The sequence below is a fragment of the Mandrillus leucophaeus genome, unplaced genomic scaffold (assembly GCF_000951045.1).
Source record: "Mandrillus leucophaeus isolate KB7577 unplaced genomic scaffold, Mleu.le_1.0 Scaffold177, whole genome shotgun sequence".
NCBI lineage: Eukaryota > Metazoa > Chordata > Mammalia > Primates > Cercopithecidae > Mandrillus > Mandrillus leucophaeus.
This window is the reverse complement of record NW_012101776.1, coordinates 1859506-1884238: the sequence shown is the minus strand read 5'-3', so window position 1 is coordinate 1884238 and position 24733 is coordinate 1859506. Positions and strand designations below refer to the sequence as shown.

The 24733-nt window shown below is 39.0% G+C and overlaps 1 long non-coding RNA gene across 1 annotated transcript; it reads left to right on the top strand.

Moving 5' to 3' along the window:
- Positions 1-20157: 20157 nt before the first annotated feature.
- Positions 20158-24142, top strand: LOC105537631. Its single transcript, XR_001005746.1, has 3 exons — positions 20158-20220; positions 21896-22025; positions 22920-24142. It is a non-coding gene; the product is annotated as an uncharacterized LOC105537631 (long non-coding RNA).
- The last annotated feature ends 591 nt before the right edge of the window (positions 24143-24733 follow it).

Here is a 24733-nt window from a genome sequence, read left to right as displayed (position 1 = left end):
TTTCTATGGTTTTAAATGTTGTTTGGGTTAAGAGAATGTTGGTTGTTCTCTACTTTATTGTAGGTGTTGTCATGGTGGTGGTGGTAGTGGTGGTGGTGGTTTTCTAGAGGAAAACAGGAAGAGAGGAAAAATTAAAAAAAAAAAAAAAGAGAGAGAGAGAGAATGAGAAAGGCCTAATAACAACAGAAAGAAGGAGAAGAAGGTGAAAAGGTCCTGAGAAAGAGGTAAGAAGAGGTAGTAGTATACTGGCGAGCTGTCTGGGGCGAGCAGAAGCTGAATTTGAATTGTTGGCCAATTTCCACAGTGTAATGTTCTTATCATGGTTGATTTCATACTACTAGCATGGTATCACTAAGTGTAGAATTACAAAGAGAAGTGCCCAATTGCTCTTGCAAGTGACAAGAGTCTTATAAATTGGCTGTAGAACACCACTGGGAAAGAGTGAGGAGAGAGAAGAAACAGAGGCAGAAGGGCAGAATGTAAGAGAAATTTACGAATGAGTTAAGGGAAAGGACTGGTGTTGAGATGATGTGTGTTTTGGGATTCTCAGGCTAAGAGAGTAATCATTCAGATATGATAAATGTTCCTCCTCCTGGAGTCCAGAATTAGAAGAGTCCCTGCCCATGATTTAGTAAGAAAGTTTTCCCAGGGGGCTTTCATTGCTAATAGACACACTGTTTTCATAAGACACAGAATGAGTCATATTCTAGAGGCAGCAATTCTCTCCCATGCAGATATTCCCCAAGAAGACCCACCCATAGAGAGGAAGGCATAATTCCTTCTAAAGCAGTTCTTTCCATATTTTAATGTGCATAAAAATCACCTAGGGATCTTGTTAAATTGAAGACTCTGACTCAGTCAGTTGTGGGTAGTCCTGAGAGTCTGCTTTCTGAAGGCTCCCAGGTGATGCTGATGCTGCAGGTGTATGAACCGCAGTTTGAGTTTCAGGGACCTAGTCTAGTCTCTCAGCATATGCATCTTTAGGTGACAGATGCAAATCTGTATGTGTCTCATGAGCAAATCCTGCTCTTCATGAAGTGCCACATTCTTTTCTTGTACTCCAAAAGTAATGAACTAATCATCACAGATTCTGATTAGACACATGCAATAACAGTAGAATCATCTTCACTTCTGTCTTCTAAGTACCGATTTTGTGCCATTGACTAACTTCCCATCAATAGCCAATAAATGTTCATCTGTTTACCCATTATCGTAAATACAGTTCACTATAACAAAGAAACCCTCTTTGCTTGTATCTCATCTGACAGCTGAATCACTTACAAGTTCAGCTTACATTTGTATTTTTCATCCTTCTCTTATAACCACTGTCCTTCACAGTTAACCATGGTTTGAACATCAAGTTCCTTCCTTTAGACTTCAGGAAGTTGATAGGGAGTCAGGCAAAAGTTCTTTTTTTCCTCCAAAGCCATCCTTAGGTTGGCTTCTTCCTAAGGGCCTCCTCCTACACAATCTTATCTTCATGTGTTACTGTCAATCCATTTCAAAAATACCTTCCTGATTTATTAAATACAATAGTCTCGTATTTCCCAACCTTGAGTAACGTTGCCTATTGAAAGCAAACTACACTGTCATCAATAGAAATCAAGCTAGGGAAAGAGCATAAACACCCTGAGGGAAGGAGGAAAAGTGAGGAAGAGAAGAATGCTAGCTTTGCCAATTTCTCGCTCTGTCCACTAGGTGACATCGTCATCCATAGGTTGGAAGAAATGGCCTTCAGACCACTGTCAGGGATATAAGAGCTTCCAGAAATGCTTCTGTGCTATGTGATGGTAAAAATGAGTGCTAGTATTTAAACAAATGCTTATATTTTTATTCTAAGTAAAGATTCCTGATACTGCAGTCGTAACCTCAAGAGAGGGCTTTAAAAAATGAGCATGGGCTTTCAAGTTAGATAGATCTAGCTTTAAGTACAGAATCCATCATTTACTGGCTGTGACTGTGTCCTTGGGCAAACGACTTAAACACTCTGTCTTCATTTCCTTATCTGTAAATTGGTGATAATGTGAAGTCTGGTATCATAAAATACTTTTCAAGATTAAATTACCTAATGGTTAAGAAGTGGCTACCACATAATAGACATAACATAGATATTAGTTATTTTTCCCACTTTCGGTCTTTAAAAAAAAAAAAAAAAAAGAATGACTTTTCAATGCTAAAACTTTCAAGTCTTGTGAATACTGAAATTTTTTAGAAAGGGTGAAAACTTGCTGAAGAAATAAATCACACATCATAAATCTTTTAATGTAGACACATACACACACACACAGGTCTCCACACATATATTTATTTTAATATTTATGTGGGCTGGGTGTGGCGGCTCATGCTTGTAATCCCAGCACTTTGGGAGGCTGAGGCAGGTGGATCACTTGAGGCCAGGAGTTTGAGACCAACCTGGCCAACATGCTGGGTGTGGTGGCTCATGCTTGTAATCCCAGCACTTTGGGAGGCTGAGGCAGGTGGATCACTTGAGGCCACGAGTTTGAGACCAGCCACATTATGAGATCTTGTCTCTACAGAAAATTTTTAAAAATTAGCCAGGCATGGTGGTGGGCACCTGTAATCCCAGCTATTTGAGAGGTTGAAGCAGGAGAATCACCTGAACCCGGGAGGCAGAGGTTTCAGTGAGCAGAGATCATGCCACTGCACTCCACTCTAGGCAACAAGAGCAAAACTCTGTCTCAAAAAAAAAAAATTATGTGAGTAGGTAAAATTTTGCTTTAAAAGCCTATTTTTAGGAACACTGTTGATCCCATTGTTTCATCGCAATAGAATTCATTCACCACTTATTGCTATCACTATCTTTTTAATTAATAAAGGTGGTATTTATTGTTTATAATATAATAATGTTTTACAATTGAACTTCTCTAAGATTTTAGATTCAGATTTTTCTTATTCAATCTTATAACAATTTCGGCAAGGTGGCAGATTAGATATTATTATTTCTATTGCACAGATAAAGAAATACAATTTATGTAAGTTAACAAAGATCATATAGGACAATGAAATGTGAAATTGATCTGTCGGTTGATCCTTCAAGACAAATTCACTTAGCTATGATATTCAGACTGGGGACTGTTGAGAAGTTAGGGAACTTGCCCAAAGTCACATGACTGATAAATGAATGTGGCTGGAAGAATTTGAATCCAGGTCTGTCTGACACTACAGCTACACTTGTTTACTTTTCTGTGGAGACAGCCAAGTAAAAAGGTCTGCCTGGCAGAGCCTGTGACTGGGCTGTATACTGGGAAGAATGCACAGTAGGGTGGAACCTCAGGAATTTTGCACTGTTCACAGTGGGGAGGAGTTTGGATACTCCTGGGATGGTGGGAAGTTCGCCCCGTTCGCAGTGGGGAGGAGCCTGGACACTCCTATTCTGGAGTGGTACCTGGGATTCAATCTGTGAGGCAGGAAACCAGCTAGCAGGACTCTGACTTTGTGGAGAGCCCCTGTTTCCCTTTTCTTCCTTTTTGCCCGATAAATTCCATTTTTCTCACCCTTCAAAGTGTCTGCAAGCCCAGTCTTTCATGGCTGTGTGACAAGGACCCGACGCTGAACTAAGGAGAAAGTCCCACAACGCTACAATTATCACCGCACATCTAAGGCTGTTTTAACTTGGACAGCACTTTATATTAATGGTGTATTTGAATATGTTATCTGGTTTTGAATGTTATCTTTACAACCATTCTGTGAAATTAGAAACAGCGAATGCATTGTAATTTTAATTTTAGAAATTTGAATGGAACTTCAGTTAGCAAATACATGGCACCACTAAGTCACTAACGCTGTGGTTGAAAGGTTTGGTTGGAAGACAAGAAAACACCTGCATGAACAATGAAGTGCCTACATGTGAAGGCCAAGAATTGTATATAATTCTTCCTCTGCTCCATGAGGCTTGAGACAAGGTGCAAGCCCCTCAATCCTGACATCTTTGGAAGATGTTGTGTTGGAACTTGAGGTTGGTGGCATCTAGGATTGTGGTCGTATGTTTAAACATGCTGCCTATTATAAACACAACTTGGTTTACTTGGCAAAACTCTTTTTATTTTTCAAGGAAGCAAGAGTTCAGAGCAGTATAAAGAACTGTATTAACAGCAGTGCCTGAGAACTTGCACCTGCCTCAAATAGACAGCTTGCAAATTAGCCCCAATCGATTGAATTTCCAGAGAGAAAGGGGAATAAAAAGACAATCAAGTCAACCCCCTACCCTTGTTCAGCCAGTGGGACACCATCATTCATGTCTCAAACTCAGTATGTGCTATTTATAAATAATTCCAGACCCCATGATGCCAAATAAGCCCTCCACTATTTATACACCATTTGAGGGGAAGCAGGACAAGCTTCAAGTTTAGAGTCTGAAGACTTTTCTTGGTGTTTCCAGAAATTCACTGGAAATTATCCTCAAGCCTTCTAACTGGTGGCTTCAGGATTTTATTAAGACACGCTGCATGAATGGCAGACCCTGGCAGCAAGCAAGGGATGTGAGGATGCCTGGTGAGCATTATGAATGCAGGTGAGAGCCAGAGGCCCTGTAGTGCTCAGAACTCTGCTGTTGTAGCCCAATAGCAAAATTGAGATGTGTGCCTCCTCTGGTTGAAACAGAGATAAGGGACACAGCTCTAACTGATGAAATGCCCATGTGTTATTCCTAAAGTATCTTCTTGGAACAGATAGGCTTTGTATTAATTAGGGTTTAGTCAGGAAAAAAAAAAAAGTTATGCCTGGTTGTGAGTGTGCTGAGATGACTGCAAAGCTAATCAGGAGACGGTCAGTATATATGTTTGAGTCCTCCAAGAAGCAGACATCATTGTGGCATTAGGTATGCAAAAGATTTATTGGGGGAAGCACTTGTGAAGTATAAAGCAGGAGGGTGCAGGAAGAGGAAACTGGAGCCTTCAGAAAGTCAGATCTGACACCAATGGAAGGAAGGATACGGTAGGAAGAGCCTCAGGTTGCAGCACAGTCTGGCCTCTCAAACAGGTGGGTGGGGAGTTTCCAAGAAATAGTTGATCAATAGAAGAGTCCTGAATTAGGCAAGAGTGAACTGGATCTAATTCCCTGCCACGTGCACTCATTGCCTGGGAGCAGCCTGGAGGAAACATGGTCTCATCCAACCCCAAATGAATCCATACAGTGGCGAAGCAGCTTAGATGATCAGTCAATTATGTTACCCTTGCGGTTAAAGGAACATCTCATTAGCACTGTTCCATAGCTGCCAAGGTGAGGAAACCCAGAGATAACCAACGATTAGGAAGCCAGTGCCAGTTCTAAGGCTAGAGGCAAGGGGGAGGACATGCTGTTACATTGTTACAGTTTTTATTGCCCTGCAGGTGCTGGGGTAACAGAGAAAATGTGGGCACTCCAGAAAAGGAGACAGAACAACAACAAAAGTAGTCAAACAAATAAGCAAGGTAATTAAAGTCAGTGATACGGACCCAGCCAGTCATCCTCCTAACTAGAACTGCTTTTTAAAAATTAACTTTTGAAAAGTTCAAGTGGAGAAATTTCACTTCTAGCCAATATGGAGTAACAAGGACTGCATTTACCCAGCTGCCTGAAACAATTAAAAATTCAGATAAAATATATGCAACAATAATTCTTAAATCATTGGACCTCAAGCAAAGAAGGGCAGTGATTCTGAGAAAAATAAAACAAAACAAAAAAAAAACAAAGATGATTCTCCACTAATGCTTCATATTACTACCTGAAAAAGGTTTCCAGGATGTGGTACATGGAGTGCAAATCCACGCAGAGACCGGTGAACTTCCCGGGTTGAGGAAGCAGATATGAGAGTCTACAGGAGCAAAGACAACTGGAATTTACAGGGAAGAGTGTTAGAGATAAAAGATCTGCAAAGAGAGAGCTATTTTGGGGTATCTACAGAGGGCCCCTCTCAAATATTCAACTAAGTACAAATCAGTGCAGGCATGTGAGAAGACTCCCCAAGTCTATGAAAGAAATAACCCCAAATATTAGAGGGAATATGTGCAAAGCACACATAGGCTATACCCACTAGTTAGAGGAGAGAACCACATAATTCATACAGTATCAGGTATAACACATGACAAGTTTTGCCTTAGTAGTGCCAGAAAATTAGCCCTACACTAAATGTTCTGGTACCAGCAAACATACTTTGAGAAGATCAACCTGTTTCAAAGTAACTTAACCACGTTCCAAGACAAAACTCAAAAATATTTATAGAGACACCAAAATATCCAGCATGCAGCAAGGTAAAATTTAAATAGCCTGGCATCCAATAAAAAAGTTGCAGGCATGCAAAGCAGTAGGGAAATACTACTGATAATTAAGAAACAAATCAATTAGTCAAAACTCACCTCAAACTAGAAAAGATCATAGAATTAATAGACAAGGACTTTAAAACAGCTTATTATAGCAGGATAGTATACACGAAGGTAAAGATTAAATATGTTAAGCAGAGAAATAAAGACTATAAAAAAATTAAACTTCAAGAAATAAAAATTATAATGTATAAGATAAAAAATATGCTAAATTGTATTTAAAATAATGCAGAAGAAAAGATTTGTGAAGTTTATATACAAACTTTAAAGTTTGCAAAGAAATAAAATAAAATAAACCGCATAAGAGAAACAAAAAAAGAGATAGAAAAAAGAAGAAGAGAACAGATCATCAGTGAATTATAGGATAGCTTCAAGGAGCCCAACATATGTGTAAGTGATCCTTAGGAGGACATAAAAATATTGTATAACACAGTGGCTGAAAATGTTCAAAATGTGAAGAAAACTTTAAAGCCATAGATCTAGATCCAAGGATATCAACATACCCCATGAAAAAGAAATGTGGAGAAAATTACATCAAGGCACATCACAATCAAAATTATTAAAACAAATGAAAGAAAAAGAGCTTCTAATCAGCCATGCAAAGGAAGTGTATTACATACAGTGAACAAATATAATGATAATAGTAAATTTCTCATAGGATATAGGGCAAGCCAGGAGAAAGTGGTACAAAATCTTTAAACTACTGAAAGAAAACATAAAACCAACTTAGTATTCTTTCCCAGCAAAAATATTTTTGTTTAACAAAGATGAAGGAAAAACTTCTTCAAGTTTATATCCAGCAAACCTGCATTGTAAGAAATGTTAAAGGAAGTACTTTTACTTCAAACAGAAAGAAAATGGTACCAGATAGAATCTTGAATCTACAAAGAAATAAAGAGCACAGAAACTGTAAACATATAAGTAAACATAAAACTACTTTTCTTATTATTTAATTACCTTTAAAAGATAATTATCTGCCTAAATCAATGATAACCACAATATATTGTGGGATTATCACATATGTAAATGTAAAAGTTATGACAATAACACAAATGCCAGAAGCAAAAAAGTGAAACTATACCCTTGTAAGGTTTTTATAGTATATAGAATATAATACCACTTGAAAGTAGATTGTGATAAGTCCAAAGTACTCTAAACCCTAAAGCAATCATTGAAAGAACACAATGAAGAGTTAAAACTAATAAACCAACAAAGAGATAAAACAAAATCATAAAAATACAAAATTCATCCAAAAGAAGCATAAAAAGAAAGTGGGGACCCCGTAATAGAACAAAGAGAAAAAAAATGGCAACATTGCAAGTTTAAACAAACTATTTCAATAATCATATGAAACACAAATAAACACCATAATTAAAAGGCATCGATTCTCAAATTGGATTCAAAAGCGGGGCTTCACTATATGCAACCTAGAAGACACCTACCTTAAATATATAGACACAAATGTATTAAAAATAAAAAGAGGGAAGAAGATGTACTATGATAATGCTGACCAAAAGTAACCTGAAGTGCCTGTATTAATATCAGAAAATGTAGAATTCAGAGCAAAGAGTATTACTCAAGATAAACAGCATTATTTTATGACATAAAGGGGGTAACTCATTAAGAGGAAATTACAATAGCACTCATGAACCTAATAATAATGGTGCAGAATACATAAAGTAAAAACTGATAAAGCCACAAAGAGAAATAAACCAATCCAAAATTTTACTTGGAGATTTTAAAACCTGATTCTCAATAACTCATAGAATATAAGTGGACAGAAAATCAGTAAGAATATAGAAGACACGAATAACACAATGCAACCAAGTTGATAAAATTGATATTTATAGATCTACCCCAAAATAGCAAAATATACATTTACTTTTTCAAGCACACATGAAACAACTACCAAGATAGACCATATTATGGCCATAAAAATGTCTCAATAAATTTTTGTAAATACAAGTTATCCAAGGTGTAATCTCTAGCAACAATGGAAAATAAATAAGAAATCAATAACAGAAAGATATCTATAAAAGTCCCAAACATTTTAAATCAGAATAACACACTTCTAAATTACCAAAGGTCAGAGAAGAAATTAAATACAACCTCTGAAAGTACTTTTAACAAAATGAAACTAAAAACACAATATATCAAAACTCGTGAGATGCAGCTAAAAGAGTTTTTTGGTAGAAAGTTATAGCGCTAAAAGACTATATTAGACAAAATACAGTCATAAATAATTGGCCTCAATTTCACCTTTAAAAATCAGATAAAGAAGAGCAAATTATACCCAGAGTAAGCAGAAGAAAGGAAATAATAAAGATTAATACAGAAATCAATACAAAATAGTAAAACCTCTAAACTTCAAGTTTTTTTTTTGTACAATGGGATCAAAAAATACCACTGTAATAAATCTTAGCAATTCTATTTTGTAACCCCAAGGATGAATGGTAGCTGTCACTTATCATCACAAATGCATTGTTTTTCGAATGACAAAGAAAAAGTAAAATAATACTCAAATCTAATTTCCAGTGTCAAAAATATTTACACCAAAACATCTTTATTCACATTATCTGCTTGACTCCTGAGTCACAGGAGTCTGAAATTCTTGGCCTATACCTTAACATGACATTAAAATATTTTCATAAGCTCATCTTAGCCTCCTGGTCCTTTCTTATCTCCCATAATTTGCATCCTCTGTTACAGCTAGATTAATGACCTTACTGCCCCCTCTACATATGCTATGCTCATTCTTGCTGCTAAACTTTGCACATACCCTTCCTACAATGTGAAATGATGCATCCTTTTGCCTTTTTAAATTCTACTAACCCAAAAAAGGCTCTTTGTTAAACCAATCATTTCTATGAAGCTTTTTAATACCTGTTAACTGAACCTTCTTACATAATCTAGGTATTGAGGGATTGTACAATCAAGCAGGGAAAAGTAACACATGAACAAATAAACAGAATATAATGTGATAGGTACTCTACACGTAGCACAAGTATGCACAAAGTGCAATGGAATTGTAGAAGAGGGGGAATTAATTTCACCCAACAGATAAGAAAAGGATATGCAGAAAAGTTCATATTTCATATAGGCCTCAAAGAATGAGTAGAAGTTCAGTCACAAAATGAAGAAATCTGGCCAGAGGAAGCAGCCTGTGTAAAGTCAAGGAAGTGTAGCACTACAAGCTTATAGAACAGTAAGTAGTATGGAATGACTAGGCAAAGGAGAGGGTCCAGATACCTACCCTCCCCGAATCCTCTCTCTCTGCAGTTGCAGGTTGGATTCCCTGGAAAGCAGATGGAATCAGAGATTGGCATGTGGGCATTTATTGGGAGGTACTCTTGGAATTAACACCTGTAGAAAGGAGGGAAAGGAATCAGTACTAGGGAAAGGCAGATGTTGAACTTGTATGCAACCCCAGTGATGGGATTAGATCACTCCATAGATAGTTCTGAAGCTGAGATGACCCCACATACCTTTATACTCCTGCCTTTATCAGTCACTGGATGTGGGCTGTTCCTGGAACAAGACATGACATTGGCTGAGTGTATTAGTCCATTTACATACCGCTATGAAGAAATACCTGAGACTGGGTAATTTATAAAGAAAAAGAGGTTTAATGGACTCACAGTTCCACATGGGTGGGGAGGCCTCACAATCATGGTGGAAACAAAGAAAGAGCAAAGGCACATCTTACATGGTGGCGGGCGAGAGAGCATGTGCAGGAGAACTGCCCTTTATAAAACCATTAGATTTCATGAGACTTATTCACTATCACAAGAGCAGCACAGGAAAAACTTACCCCCAAGATTCAATTACCTCCCACTGGCTCCCTCCCATGACACATGGAGATTATGGGAGCTATAATTCAAGATAAGATTTGGGTGAGGGCACAACCAAACCATATAAGAGAGGCAATTTTCTTAACCAACAGAATCTTCAAGAAGGGTGAGAGACAGGGTCATCCACTAGCAGCACTGTCAGCAGTTGAGGCAATATATTCATCCATGGAGGGGGGTCTGTGTGGTGCATCAAATGTCCACCACAATCTGCCAATCTTGACAACCATATTTGGACCATTTTCCCTTTTCTTCTCAAGAACAGCAATTGATTGAGGAGCTCTGAAATACAGCAGCATTGATCTCCAAGGCTTGCAAAGCAAAGCTGAGAAATTTATAGCTCAAGAGGGGATAAATCTTGTTTCAGATAGTTAGCAGAACACTAGCTATCAATAAGAAATCAAAACTTTAGAAACCAGCTCAAGAAGTAGAACCATCCTTCAACAAGCAACTTGACCAGATAGATCTTAGTGATATCTTGGAATATCTTAGTGATATTTTTCCAAGGAATAGTTACCTTATAAATATAGAGACTAATTGTCTTAATTTAAAGTAGCTCAAGATACCATGGAAATTGTGGTGGGCCTAAGTAACCAAAATATAGCAAAATAACGTAGCCAGACTTTATTCAAAACTCAGGGGAAATGCTCTGTATGCAAGTGCTGACCTTCAGTGTGAGTTAATTGATTTGCTACCAGCTCAGAGTTCCATCTAATGAAGTCAAGTCACTGTGACAAACTGGTCCATTCTTCTCTGTAGTAGGCAGAATTCTAATATGATCACCAATGACCCATATCCTTGTGTAATCTCCTCTCTCTGAGTATGGGTTATACCTATGCCTTGTTTCTAACCAATGGTTTGTGGGAACAGTGATGAGATATCACTCTCATGATTACGTTAAGCTATATGTCAAAGGTGAAGGGATTTTGTAGGTGTAATTAAGGTGCCTAATCAGTTCACTTTAAAGGAAGATTGTTAGAAGTGAGTCTTACCTAACTAGGTGTCCCATTTAGAGGAGGATCTAGAGATCAGAAATGAAATAAATAAAAGATATTTTCTTTAAGACCCTCAGGAAACAAGCTGACTGGTTATGGTTACTCATGCCTATAATCCTAGCACTTTGGGAGGCCAGGAGTTTAAGATCAGCATGGGCAATATAGCAAGACCTCCATGTCTATTGAAAAAAGAAAAGAACAAGCTACCATGAGTTCTATAGCTTTGATGAAATGAATTCTGCCAATAACCATGTGAGCATAAAAGAGGACGCTGGGCCTCCAGCGTCCAGCTGACACTCCAGCCCAGCTGACACTCTGATTGCAGCCTTGTGAGACCTTGAGCAGATGACTCAGCTAAGCTATGCATGAATTTCTGACCCATGAAACAGTGGGACGGTTGGGTGCAGTGGCTCACACCTGCAATCCTAGCACTTTGGGAGGCTGAATTAGGAGGATTGCTTAAGGCCAAGAGTTCAAGACCAGCCTGAGTGACATAGTAAGACCTCTGTCTTTACAAAAAAGTTTAAAAAATAAAAAAGTAGCCTGATGTGGTGGTGTGTGTCTTTAGTCCCAGTTACTCAGAAGGCTGAGGTGGGATGATTGCTTGAGCCTAGGAGCTCGAGGCTGGAGTGAGTTATTGTGCCACTGCACTCCAGCCTCAGTGACAAAGTGAGACCCTAGCACAAAAGGAAGGAAGGGAGGGAGGGAGGGAGGGAGGGAAGGAGGAAGGGAGGGAGGGAGAATAAATGTCTGTTGTTTTAAGGCACTACATTTGTGGTAATTTGTCATCTAGCAAAAGAATACTAACACATCCTGCCTCTGGGAGTACTATCTACTTGAAATCACACAATGATTGCTATCTCATTTATTAAAAATGTAGCTGAGTGTGGTGGCACATGTCTGTAGTCCAAGCTACTCAGGCTGAAATGGGAAGATCACTTGAGCCCAGGAGTTTGAAACAACTCTAGGCAACATAGTGAGACCTTGCCTTAAAAATAAATAAATAATACAAGAAGCTGTGCTGATTTAAAAACAAATGTCCACAGTAAAAAGTCATACTCTACCAGCTGCTATTAGAGGGCTGAGTGGACATTTAGGCCCAAATCTCATAAACCTCATGGCATATGTATTAGTCTAGAGGAGTGAGTGGACATTATTTAGGCCCAAATCTCATAAACCTCATGACATATCTATTAGTCTGGGCTTTCCAGAGAAGCAGAACCAATAAGATATATAGATGTAGATATAGATAAATATAGATTTAGTTATAATTATAGATAAAGGAATTGGCTCACGTTATTATAGAGGCTGAAAGTTTAAGCTCTGCCATTGGCAAGCAAGCTGGAGATGCAGGAGAGTTAATAGTATACTTACAAGCTGAGACCGAAGGCCTGACAACCAGGGGAAATGATGGTGTAACTTCCAGGCCACATCTGAGTCTGAAGGCAAAAGAATAAAGTCTCAGCTCAAAGACAGGCAGTAGTAAGAATAATTTTTTTTATTCAGCCTCTTATTTGATCCAGGCTTTCAATGGATTGCATGAGACTCACTCACATTGGGGAGGCAAATTTACTTTACTCAACCTACTAATTCAAATCCTAATCTCATTCAGAAACACCCTTCAAGGCTCACCCAGGGATAATATTGAACTAAATATCTGGGGATCTCATGGGGAAGTCAAATGGACACGTAAAATTAACTGCCACAGCATTCATGATGGTGAAAACAGTAGGTGATTAGTGTAACATTTTAATATTTGTTATCAATATTATATTTATTCTTCTTTGATTGATATGAAGTTGGATCTGTGTAACCAACATATCTTTCACTTTTTCTTATTTATTTCCTTTGTACCATTCTCTGATTAGCTCCTTTGGATTCTACTTGTTGGGATTACTGATAATTTCCCCATTTACTCTTTACTCTTAGATGGGGCTTTAGGACTCTACAGGCTGACAAAACAAAGTGCTGCCCAGGTGCCTATTAGCAATCTCCCAAGTCTCAATAAAAAGAGATCTGAGAAAAAGAGGGCCCTGAATCACAAGTCATCCAACAGTCTTTTGACAAATACGTACTACATACATTGGACATAAAAGAAGACTTCATCAGACATCCAGGATAATGGCTGGTGCTGACTCACATGTGCAGAGTACAAGCAGCTCATACTTCTATATTATTTGAGGAGCTCCTGTGACTCCCCACAGACACTGCCTGAGTTCAGATTTTCATTTTATTTTATTTTATTTTATTTTATTTTATTTTATTTTATTTACATCCCATTAGGATGGCTGCAAAAGGCTTTTAAAACCTTCTTATCTCTTTCAGGGATATCCCTACAATTACCACCCTATGTCCAGGCCATTATTTCTAAAACACAAATCTGCTATTGACTGTCCAATGCTTAAAACCCTCCAACACAACCCATTCCCTAAAGACAAAGGCCAAATTCCTCAGCCTTGCAGTTAAGACCATTCAACATATGGCCCAGAGTTTTCTTTTCTCCTTTAACTCCCATTCTAAGCAGCAGCCATCATCAATTTCTTTTTTTTTTTTCTTTTTCTTTTCTTTTTTTTTTTTTTTTTGAGACAGTTTTACTCTGTCACCCAGAGTGGAGTGCAGTGGTGTGATCTCGGCTCACTACAACCTCCACCTCCTGGGTTCAAGTGATTCTCCTGCCTCAACCTCCTGAGCATCTGGGATTACAAGTGTGTGCCACCATGCCTAGCTAATTTTTGTATTTTTAGCAGAGACAGAGTTTCATCACATTGGCTAGGGTGATCTCAAACTCCTGACCTCAGGTGATCCACCCACTTCAGCCTTTCAAAGTGCTGGGATTACAGGCAATGCCCACCTCTTTTCTGATGCTATTTACTTTTCTATTCATTCCCTTCACCTACTTCAAGGCCTAAACTGAATGTCACCTCTTCTGGGAATCTCTTTGCATTCTGTAACAACCTGATAGAATTTCTTACATGCAAAATTAAAAAATAAACAACAATAATATGGAACTTAGGTTCAGAGGAAGAAGACCTGTGCAGATTACTACGTGCATGTGAGCTAGGGTGTGAAGCCAAATCTAGCTCTAGTATTCTTTCAGATCCAATTCTTTTCCATTTGGATTAGATCCAAGCCTACTCAGCTCAGCTCTTGAGTTTTCATACACTGGGCTATTTGCATGTATATATATATGTGCATGTATGTATGTGCACGTGGATATGTATCTGTACATCTATATTAGCTATGTAAAATTTTGTTTGTTCCAGTATGTGTATACTTCTATGTATTCACTCTTAGATGTACCTGTGTATTGGTGCAAATGTATATGAGTGTGCCCATGCATATGGTCTACGAACAAGTATGAATAGTGAGATGATTTGAATATTTGTTCCCTCCCATGTTGAAATTTAATTCCCAACATAACAGTATTGAAAGGCAAGGCCTTTAAGAGGTGATTGGATCATGAGAGATCTGCCCTCATGAATAAATTAATCCATTCATGGGTTAATAGATTAATGGGTTAATGGGTCATGTGAAAGGAGCTGATGGCTTTATAAGAACAGAAATAGATCTGAACTAGTACATTAACACATTCAGCCCCTTTGCCCTGTAATACCCTGCCCTGCCTGGGAACTCCACAGAGAGTCCTCACCAGGAGGAAGGCCTCACCAAAGGCAGCCCCTTAACCTTGGACTCCTTAGCCTCCATAGCTGTAAGAAATAAATTCTGTTTCTTTAGAAATTACCTGATTCAGGTATTCTGTTATAAGCAACAGAAAATGGGCTAAGACAGTTAGTTATATAACAATATATACAAATATGTATGTTGATATGTGCAGAGGCATGTTTATACATATACGTAAGTGTGTTCATTCTCTAACTCCTGTATATTTAGCTACATTGTATGGGTATGCATGTGAGATGCAGCCAATTTGTCACTAATATTTTCTGCATGGCCTCCCTTCCAACTTATAGGCGTGAAGAAAGAGCCACAGATATTTAAGTGGCTTTGGTTTCCCCTGACTATCCTGTGGTCCTCCATTTGATGCAAGTTTAAAGGAACTGAAATGGAGCATGAGATCAGGGCAGGATCACTGCTGATTTCATCTTTACTCCCAGCTGGGCCACAAATGGAGCCTGGTAATTCATCCCCAACTGCTTCCCAGGCCAGGACTCAGGACCCCTTTCCATTACCCGTTGTTGATAACCTTGTCTTTGCTTTCTGGGCCCCAGCCTTGTTTCCTGACAAGGGTTTCGGCAACAATCATTTGGTGAGTGCAATCTTTGGGGTCTCCTGCTGGAATATTCACACGAAGTTCAAAGAAGCACATTTCTCTACGTTCTCTCCCTCAGAGGGGTTTTTTTTTTTTTTTAATTTCCTTCTAACGGATTCTTTTAAGTGACAAGTTTCCAGCTGTTGTCATGATTTGTCTGGTAATGTGGTTTGAGGCTCTTGAGGAACCTTTGAGCTTAAAGGCCACGTTATGCGGAGGTACAGACATGCCCATACGAACCTTAAACTCCATGATCAACTCCTGCATTGATAACACTCTCAAAATGCACAGCTATTTGAGGTTCCGTAAGGATTTGGCAAAAACACATTCAAACCACAGTGTCATCTTCAGTCTTTTTATTCTCTTTTGCTTGCAAATTAGGGGCTCAGACGTTTTTACTGAGCCTGCCAGAGAGATGTGAATCAAAGAGTTAAACAACTCTCCAGTTAGCCTTTTAATTTCTCACGCTCCAGACTCCTCTTGGTTGTTCTTTTCTCTTCAACCAAAGAGGCTAGGGTTTGCTACTGCTATGACCCTACTGAATGACCTACAGCTAATTTATCAAACATGCCATGTTCTGGTGTTTATCACCTGTGAGAATCGTTAACGAAGCAAGTTTTCCAGGTCCATTACTAGTATAATTTCTGGTTCTTCACATGCTGTAATCAGAGTGCTCTTTTAAAATGCAAATCTGATCATGTCACTGTCTGCTTAAAACTATCCAATGGTTTCCCACTGCTCCTAGAATAAAAAATAAAATTCTTTTTTTTTCAATGTGTGTTTTATTTTCAGACGTTCTGATTTTTTTTTAATACTTTAAGTTCTGGGATACATGTGCAGAAAGTGCAGGTTTGTTACATAGGTATACACATGTCATGGTGGTTTGCTGTACCCATCAACCCATCATCTACATTAGGTATTTCTCCTAATGCTGTCCCTTCCCTAGCTCCCCATCCCCCAACAGGCCCCGGTGTGTGATGTTCCCCTCCCTGTGTCCATGTGTTCTCATTGTTCAACTCCCACTTATGAGTGAGAACATGCGGTGTTTCGTTTTCTATTCCTGTGTTAGTCTGCTGAGAATGATGGCTTCCAGCTTCATCCATGTCCCTGCAAAGGACATGAACTCATCTATTTTTTTAATGGCAATTCTTACCATGGCTTAAAAGACCTTGCATTTTGCCTTCCATCCTCTTCCCAGCCTTCTCTCCTGCAGCACTCCTTGAATTTCTTACATTGAACACATTGGCTCTCTTTCGGTTTCCCTTACTCACTGCTTTCCATGAGTGCTCCTTTAGCTCATATTGTTTCCTCTCTCTGGTAGTCTCTTTCTTTCCCTTCCCCTCAGTAGCCACTAACGTTCAGACCCCATCCTGATGGCACTTCCTCCTGCACTGCTCACACCAGGCTCATCCCCTAGTCAGACTCTTTCAAGACACCCTTCAGAGACCCATCTATTTGTCACCTTATGGGTCCTTCATTGGACTCTTCAAAGTCAACAAGTCTGCATCTATTTGTGTGATTCTTCACTTAATGTCTATTTTCAACTATACACGGGATAAGAACTACGTAAGTCTGGCTCAGCACTCTACTCTCAGTACCAAATATTGGCAGTTAGTTCATACTAGGTGCTCAACAAAGACCCACTGAATGAATAAAGGCATATATACATTGGGACTTTACCTTTTAATTACAGCAAAGCCTGACCCTTGATGTGCCTGTTGTCCCTGTCACATCTTGCTGTATCCAGTTTTAATGCCACACACCAAAATAACTTCCTTCTAAAGATATGTTTATGGTGCTTTGTAGAGCTGTTTTGCTGATGAGGGAGGAAAATATAATCCTCAGTATTCAAGCTGCCTTTCTGAGATAAGAGAACAATGCTTGTGAATCTTCTGCAAAGTTTGGCAATTTTCAATTTAAATATTTACCAGGAGTTCAATTATCATATTTGCCATAAATACATAATGCAAGAAAGATGGTAATAAGTATTATAATAGACCTTGGAGATTAATTTCTATTAGGGCAATCTGGGAAGGGCTTATGTGAAAGTTTTGAACTGGGCTTTGTGGTTTAGGTAGGTTACAAAGCCAGTGTCCACCTTGTTCTTCTGGCCAACTCTGGCTAACTCTAATCACCTTTGCAGGTCGGCCCAAAAGTCACTTCCTCTTGCAAATCTTCTCTGATGCCATCCTCCCCTCCCACATGCTCCCAATGTCCTTTTCCTATTATCTCATCTTTTAAATGCCTACGTTGCTACACTCTAAGCCCCATAATAAAAGGAACTGCTTTACTCATCATTACATCTTCATGGTTTAGCACAGTGCCTAACATAAGGAATCCAATCAATCAATAATGAATGAATGAATGATAGAAAAGTGGGGAGCAAAAGAGGAAATACCTAAACTGCTCTTTAAAAAAGGTAAAAATTAAAAACAAAATTGGGAACAGCAAAGACGGTGTGGAGAAACACCAAAAGACATAAAAGAAAGGAAAATCGGGTGGGTACACCAAGTGTACATAGAGACAACATTTGAATGGTTAAGTGTATCTTATACATAAGGGACATCATCAAAGAGAAGTCTCAAAGACACTGGGAGCCAGATTTTCAAGGGCCTTGAATCATAGTGCACACTTTTTCCTTTCTGTTATCAAGAGGAACCATAAGTTTCTTAATCAGTGGGATGGTAGCTTTAGATTTGTGCTTTATAAAAGTCACTTCAGTTGCCAGGTAATGGAAAGATTACAGGACAGGAGGAGAATAAAGGTGCATAGAACTTTTAAGAAGCTACTAGAATTATCTAGTTCATAATTTTTCAATCCCTGTGCTATTAACACTTTGAGCTGGATAATTCTTTATTTGTGGGTGGTGGATAGCTATTTTTTGCACTGTAGGATGTTTAGCAGATCCTGGCCTCTAATCACTTGACGCCTATAGTATTTGTCCCGAAGGTGGACACCAAAATAGTGTCAGACATTGCCAAATGTCCCCCGAGGGACAGAATTACCCTCCATTGAGAATCACTGATCCAGGCAATGAGTAATAAACTATAATCAAATAAGATGGTTATTAGGATGAGAGAATGAGTCAGATACCAAGGACACTGAATGAAAGTGAATTCTCACTGAAAGCAATCATTTGTCATTGTGCAACACAACAGGTGCACTGCTTGTGGATGCAGGGCTCCTCAGAAGAAGGATGGACTCCTCTTACAATGACTTTTGTCTCTTAAAACCATATGGATAGACAAGTTCTAGATATTTCCACCTATTATGTTGGATTTGGTAATTAAGAAGCCATACTTCTTTGACAGTGGAATTCTGATTCTTTTCGACAGGGAGTGAACTCCTTCTGTTCCCAGTCCATGGCCTTTGAGTGAGCTCCCATCCCTGACTCCTAAGACAGGACAGATAACACAGAGCTCTGAGCCAAGCAGACACAGTGGGTGCCATCCTGACACCTCAAGGGAACAGCACATCTGGGAAAAGTGTCTAATAGGGAAGAGGAGTCAAGAGAAGAAAGGGGAGAATCATAGCCCTGAGGATACCATCTGTGTTCTGGAATTCTACCATGCCTAAAGCTAGGCCATCCATGGATTCTTTAATTTAATGAGTCAAAAATTTGTATTTTGCTTAAGCCAGTTGGTTTGGATTATCTGAAGAACTAAGGGTGAGTCACATTGTCCAAAGAAACTAGCAGTCTTCTGTAAATATCCAAGTAGCAGCTTTATAGAATGTAGAAGGATCGCTGGATGTAGAATCAGGCCTCAGAGCTGAATCTAAGCCCAGTCATACATTCATGTATTTGTGTAATTATTAACTCATCGAGTTTGTATTGAGTGTGTATTGTGTACTGGGCAATAAGCTAGACTCTGGGGCCATCATGAGGCTGGTCTTCCCTGCAGATAACTTATATTCTAGTATTTAACTGATGAGTGTCAACCCTGATTGCATATTACAGTCACTTCCTGAAGTTTTTAAAAACTCTGATGCTGGGGCTCCATGCCAGACAAGTTAAATAAGAATTTATTACGGTGAGGCAGACATCAGTATTTATTGGAGTAATTCTAATGAAATGCTGGGGTCCTCTTTTCATTTTGCAGAGGAGGAAGCTAAGGCACAGAGAAGTTAATTTGCTCAAGACTATACCACTGGTGAGAGACAAAGCTAATATTTAAACCCAGCTTGGGCTCAGAGTCTGCCCTCTTCTAATAACTAAACTGCACCATAATTTGAAAGACACAGTAAGAGATACCATGGTATATTTAGTCCAATGTAATTTTATATATATATACACACACACACAGACACATATATACACACATATATGCATATATACACACATATATACATATATACACACATATACACACGTATATACACATATATACACACATATATATACACACACACACATATATATATAAGCTAAGTTTGTTTTCAGAATTCTCACCTTTCCCTTTTCCTTTTCTTGTTCCCATCCTCACCAGTTTCAAACACACACATGTCTTCTGACATAGTTTGTCCGTGTCCCCGACCAAATCTCACCCTGAATTGTAATAATCCCCACACTTCAAGGGCAAGACCAAGGGCAGGAATGTGGGTGTGATTTCCCCCGTGTTGTTCTCATGATAATGAGTGAGTCTCACAATATCTGAGAGTTTTATAAGCATCTGGCATTTCCCCTGCTTGCACTTACTCCATTCTGCCCCCCTGTGAAGAGGATGACTGCTTCTCCTTTGCCTTCTGCCGTGATTGTAAGTTTCCTGAGGCCTCCCCAGCAATGTGGAACTGTGAGTCAATTAAACCTCTTTCCTATAGAAATTACCCAGTCTCAGGCAGTTCTTTATAGCAGCGTGAGAATAGACCAATAACACCTTTCCTACGCATCGATCTAACAAGTTCTGATCTCTGTCCTATAGAAAATATTCCTTCCAAAAATTATCTGCGACCCCTTATGTACAACTCAGTCATTTTTGCTTCCTTATCCAGTCAGAGTTACACTCGCACTTTGGTGGTAGTGTGGTACAGCAGAAAGAGTGCTAGCTACAGAATTAGATGAAGATCTACAATCTCAAAATTGTCACTCTAACTTAACTAACTCTGTAGTTTCTGGCAAATTACACGACATCTCTGAGCCCTATATTCTTATATCTGAAGTGGGAATAATAACATCTCTTTTGCTATGTAGTTGTAAAGATTAAATTGAAATATACTTATTAGCTTTAGCATAGTGCCTCAAATAAAGGAGACATTCAACTAATAGCAACTATTTCTATTAAGATTTCTCTAGATGTATATTTTCACATAGTGAAGGTTGTAAAAAAAATATGTAATAATAATGAAAACACCCAATATTTTCAATCACTTACTTTGTGCCTGACATTGGTATCATTATTTTATACATTTTTTCTCAGCTATTCCTAAAAAAAAAACTCTATAATATTGGTACTACCATTTTCCACATTTTATAGATAAGAAAATAAAAGCAGAGCAATACCACATGGCTTGCAAAAGAAAGTATTAAAGACTTAAGTAATCCTAGCTCAAATCTTAGAAGCTTCCTTTTGGGGAACAAATATTAGCATTGTTATTACCATGTGCCAGGAATTTGCAGTGACTAATGTTTGCATACATCATCTCATTTAATTTTTACAATAAACCCACTTTACAAATACTGTGACAGAGGCTCAGGGAGACTATGTTGTTTGTATGAATGTAGTTAGAACCCTTTTCTGTCTGATTCAAAGCTTACATGATTTCCCCTCTAGAAATGAAGGCTTAATTAAGAGTTTTGATTAATTGAGATTATACATGCCCAAGAAAAAAGGCTTCATTTTGGATTCGAAAACCCTAACCCACAGGGTAGGAATGTAATAAGTTCAATTTCTAAGTACACTATTTTGTTAACCTCTAAGCAGTGTTTTCTTCTTTGTTTGGCTAAACATTGCTACCTCTTCAGCACAGTTCTATCCAGAAAGCCTCCCCTTCTTGGGAGGACTCACTCAGCATCTCCAGCTACGCTTGTCTAGTTTGAGTTGGAAAGAGTTTCTCTATCTCATATTAGAAATCTCTGCCTGCATTAAAAGAGAGATTCCAGCAATATGGTCAGATAGGGTAATCAACCCAAGTCTATCACATTGAATTAGTGGCAAGATAGTTCCTATGACTTAATTAATTCTCCTATTATCAACATTCATGTTGTCCAACTGAACCTCATTTAAATATTCCTGTACAGCATCATTATTTAAGTTTAAAGGCACTTAAAATCAAGTCACACAATAGTTACATGGATTGGAATCAATGCAGGCTATTTATAGAAAAGCACTGAATAGACATTTAGAATGGACAGAAGATGTGCTGTTTTAAAGCCTGCTCTATTTATGACAACATTCCAATAAGGCTCATTGAGCACCTACTATGTGCAAGATACTAAACAATGCGTTTCACTCTTTTTGCTGTACACAGGAAACCATGCATTCAAAATAATACTAACCTGTCAAGTTATTGATCTGCACTGTACATATTTCCTGGTCATAGGCAGCTTCCACACAAGAACATCGGCCGCAAATTAAAGAATTCAGTTACTCAGATCTAAGTGAGTATATCTATTTCCTGGTAGCTAGTAATTGACTTGTAACTGGCATCCTAGAGACATAGCCCAAGGCTATTTTGACAAACAATGAGGTAATAGTTTTTTTATGCTGCTAAGGGAAAGATATCTGCAGTCATGCTTGAAATTATTCAGGTAACCACTAAAACATCCAAACTGTAATTACTATTTGGTCACACTGAGATGCTACACAAGCCCTCTGATTAACACATCAGTGTAAAAAATCTGTCATGATTTTGTCATAATATTGCCTATCATTTTTCTGCTAGTAAATTTTCTGAGACATATACTTGTCCATGTTTAAAACAGCTGTGGCAAGGTGGTAATTGTCCAGAAATAGTGGGAAGCCAGGAGTAGGTTTAAATTTTGGGTAACAGTAAATTTTAAAACACTGTTTTGAAATAATTTCTAATATAAAAATTCAATGTTAGAACTTTTATTTGGTAGCCTAGTCTCTGAAACAAGAATATACATTCAAACATCTTAAATGTAAAATTTGAATTTTTTCTTCTGATTGACATGTTAATTTCACCTGATCTCTGCATCCCTGGAATGCAAGGAGGTGAATTCATCATGTGTTTCATGAGGAAAGAAAGAAGAAGGGAAAAGAGGGAGGGAAGGCGGAAGAAAGGAAGGGGAAAATGGGATTAGACACGCCTCTTCTTATATCCAAAAGACTGCTATATGGCACCATTCCCCTCTATCAAGCAGCTTCCCACATAAAAACCATCTGTAAAGGGGAGGAGGTAGTAAAGCAAGTTATTGACAAAAACAATCAAGTTCATCTCTGGCTTTATCAAGAAGAGAAATGGAAAACAGAAGCTTAGGGTCATTGATAATTTAAAATTAATTCAAGTAATTCTGTATTGCATTGCTCAGGTGATAGAGGAGACCTCGGCTACTCTGCCTGAGCATATCACTGCTGGATCTCAAAATCTGCAAGAACTTCCTAGGGCTTCGGGAACTTTCATGTGCATACCAGTCACCTGGGAATCTTCTTACGATGCAGATTCTTTTTCAGTGAGCCCAAATTCTGCAATTCTTATAAGGTCTTAGGGGACATGATGTTTGCTGCTGGTGCTCCATGGTCTACTCCTGAAGGTCCACCATGCCCAGCTTCATCTCCCCACCCTCTGGAAACTCTCCTGTACCCAAGCCACTTGCTCTGTTCTAAATAGGCATTGTGTTCCTGTGTTCCCATGTGTCTGCCTCTTTCAACTTCTCCTCTAAAAATTCTCCATGACCCCCAAGCATAAACCTCCAGCAGCAAGCTCAAAAATGCTTTCTACTCTGTTGTGTTGCCCGGCCCACTTCAAGACTAGATGCTCAATTTCTTCTTCCCCTAGTCGTATTTCCTGCTGCTTTTGCAGGCTGCTGGAACACTTTCACGCTGAGGATTCTAATGAACACAGTTCTTGCCCTCTTCACTTTTCCAATCTGGGTGCAGGCACAGCGGGGGACAGCAGGAGTGCAACACAGTAACTTAATACAATATGGAGCTGCTATTGGGGAAGGAAACATTCACTACTCTGAAAGGACTCAAGAGTTGAGTCTTAAAGAAGGATTTTACAAGATCGACAAGGAAATGGGTTATCTCCAGATAGGAAGAAAAAATCACAAGGAATAGTACGGCAAGGAAAGAGGAAACAGCGCCGGACTTGGGGAAAAGAGAAAGCCGTAAGATGTTGCCATGGCATAAAGAGAAAGATAGAGAGTGTCAAAAGGTGAGGTTGATGTCACCTGACTCCTGCTGCTGAGCTTCTCTGACATTTTCTCAAGGGCTCAAGGCTTGGATACCCTCTGATATGGTTTATCTGTGTCCCCACCCAAATCTCACCTCGGTTTGTAAATAATCCCCACGTGTCAAGAATGGAACCAGGTGGAGATCATTGAATCATGGGGGCAGTTGCCCCCATACTGTTCTCACGGTAGTAAATAAGTCTCATGAGATCTGATGGTCTCATAAATGGGAGTTCCCCTGCAAAAGCCCTTTTTGCCTGCCACCATGGAAGACACCGCTTTGCCCTTCCTTTATCTTTTGCCACTATTGTGAGGCCTCCCTAGCTATGTGGAATTCTGAGTGCATTAAACCTCTTTCCCTTCAAAATTACCCAGTCTTGGGCATGTCTTTATTAGCAGCCTGAGAAAAGACTAATACACCCTCATTCAACACCTAAAATAGACAAAGCCCTATTTGGAATTTTGGAAAAACACAATCTAGTCTCTGAAGGTAGGCACAGAAGCTCTGAGCTGACGCAATATTGAAGTTGTTACTTGCCTGGTCCTTAGGCATTGCCTGGTCCACAGTCACACATCCACATCTTCAATAGCAGCAAATTTCCATCTCCAGTCTTTGCTTTCCCCAGCAGCAGATCCTGAAGCAAGAAATTGAATGCAAGTAGTTTATTTGAGATGTGAAGACCAGTAGGGGAGTGGAGAAGTGAGACAAAGAAGGGAAGGCCATCAATGCAGGGTACGTTATCAAGCCAACTATCAGTGTGGACAACTGGAGCTTACTCCCATTGAGGAACGCCTGGGAGTCAGTCTGAAACACAAATCCCTGAGTTAGCCACCCACCCCCACCCCTAGAAGGGCAAGGGAGCTTGGTATGCCAGCATTCATTTCGACTAGTCATTGGCTGAGGGTTGCTAGTGCTGGGATGGTACAGACGTTACTTCCCTGGCTCTTCCTGC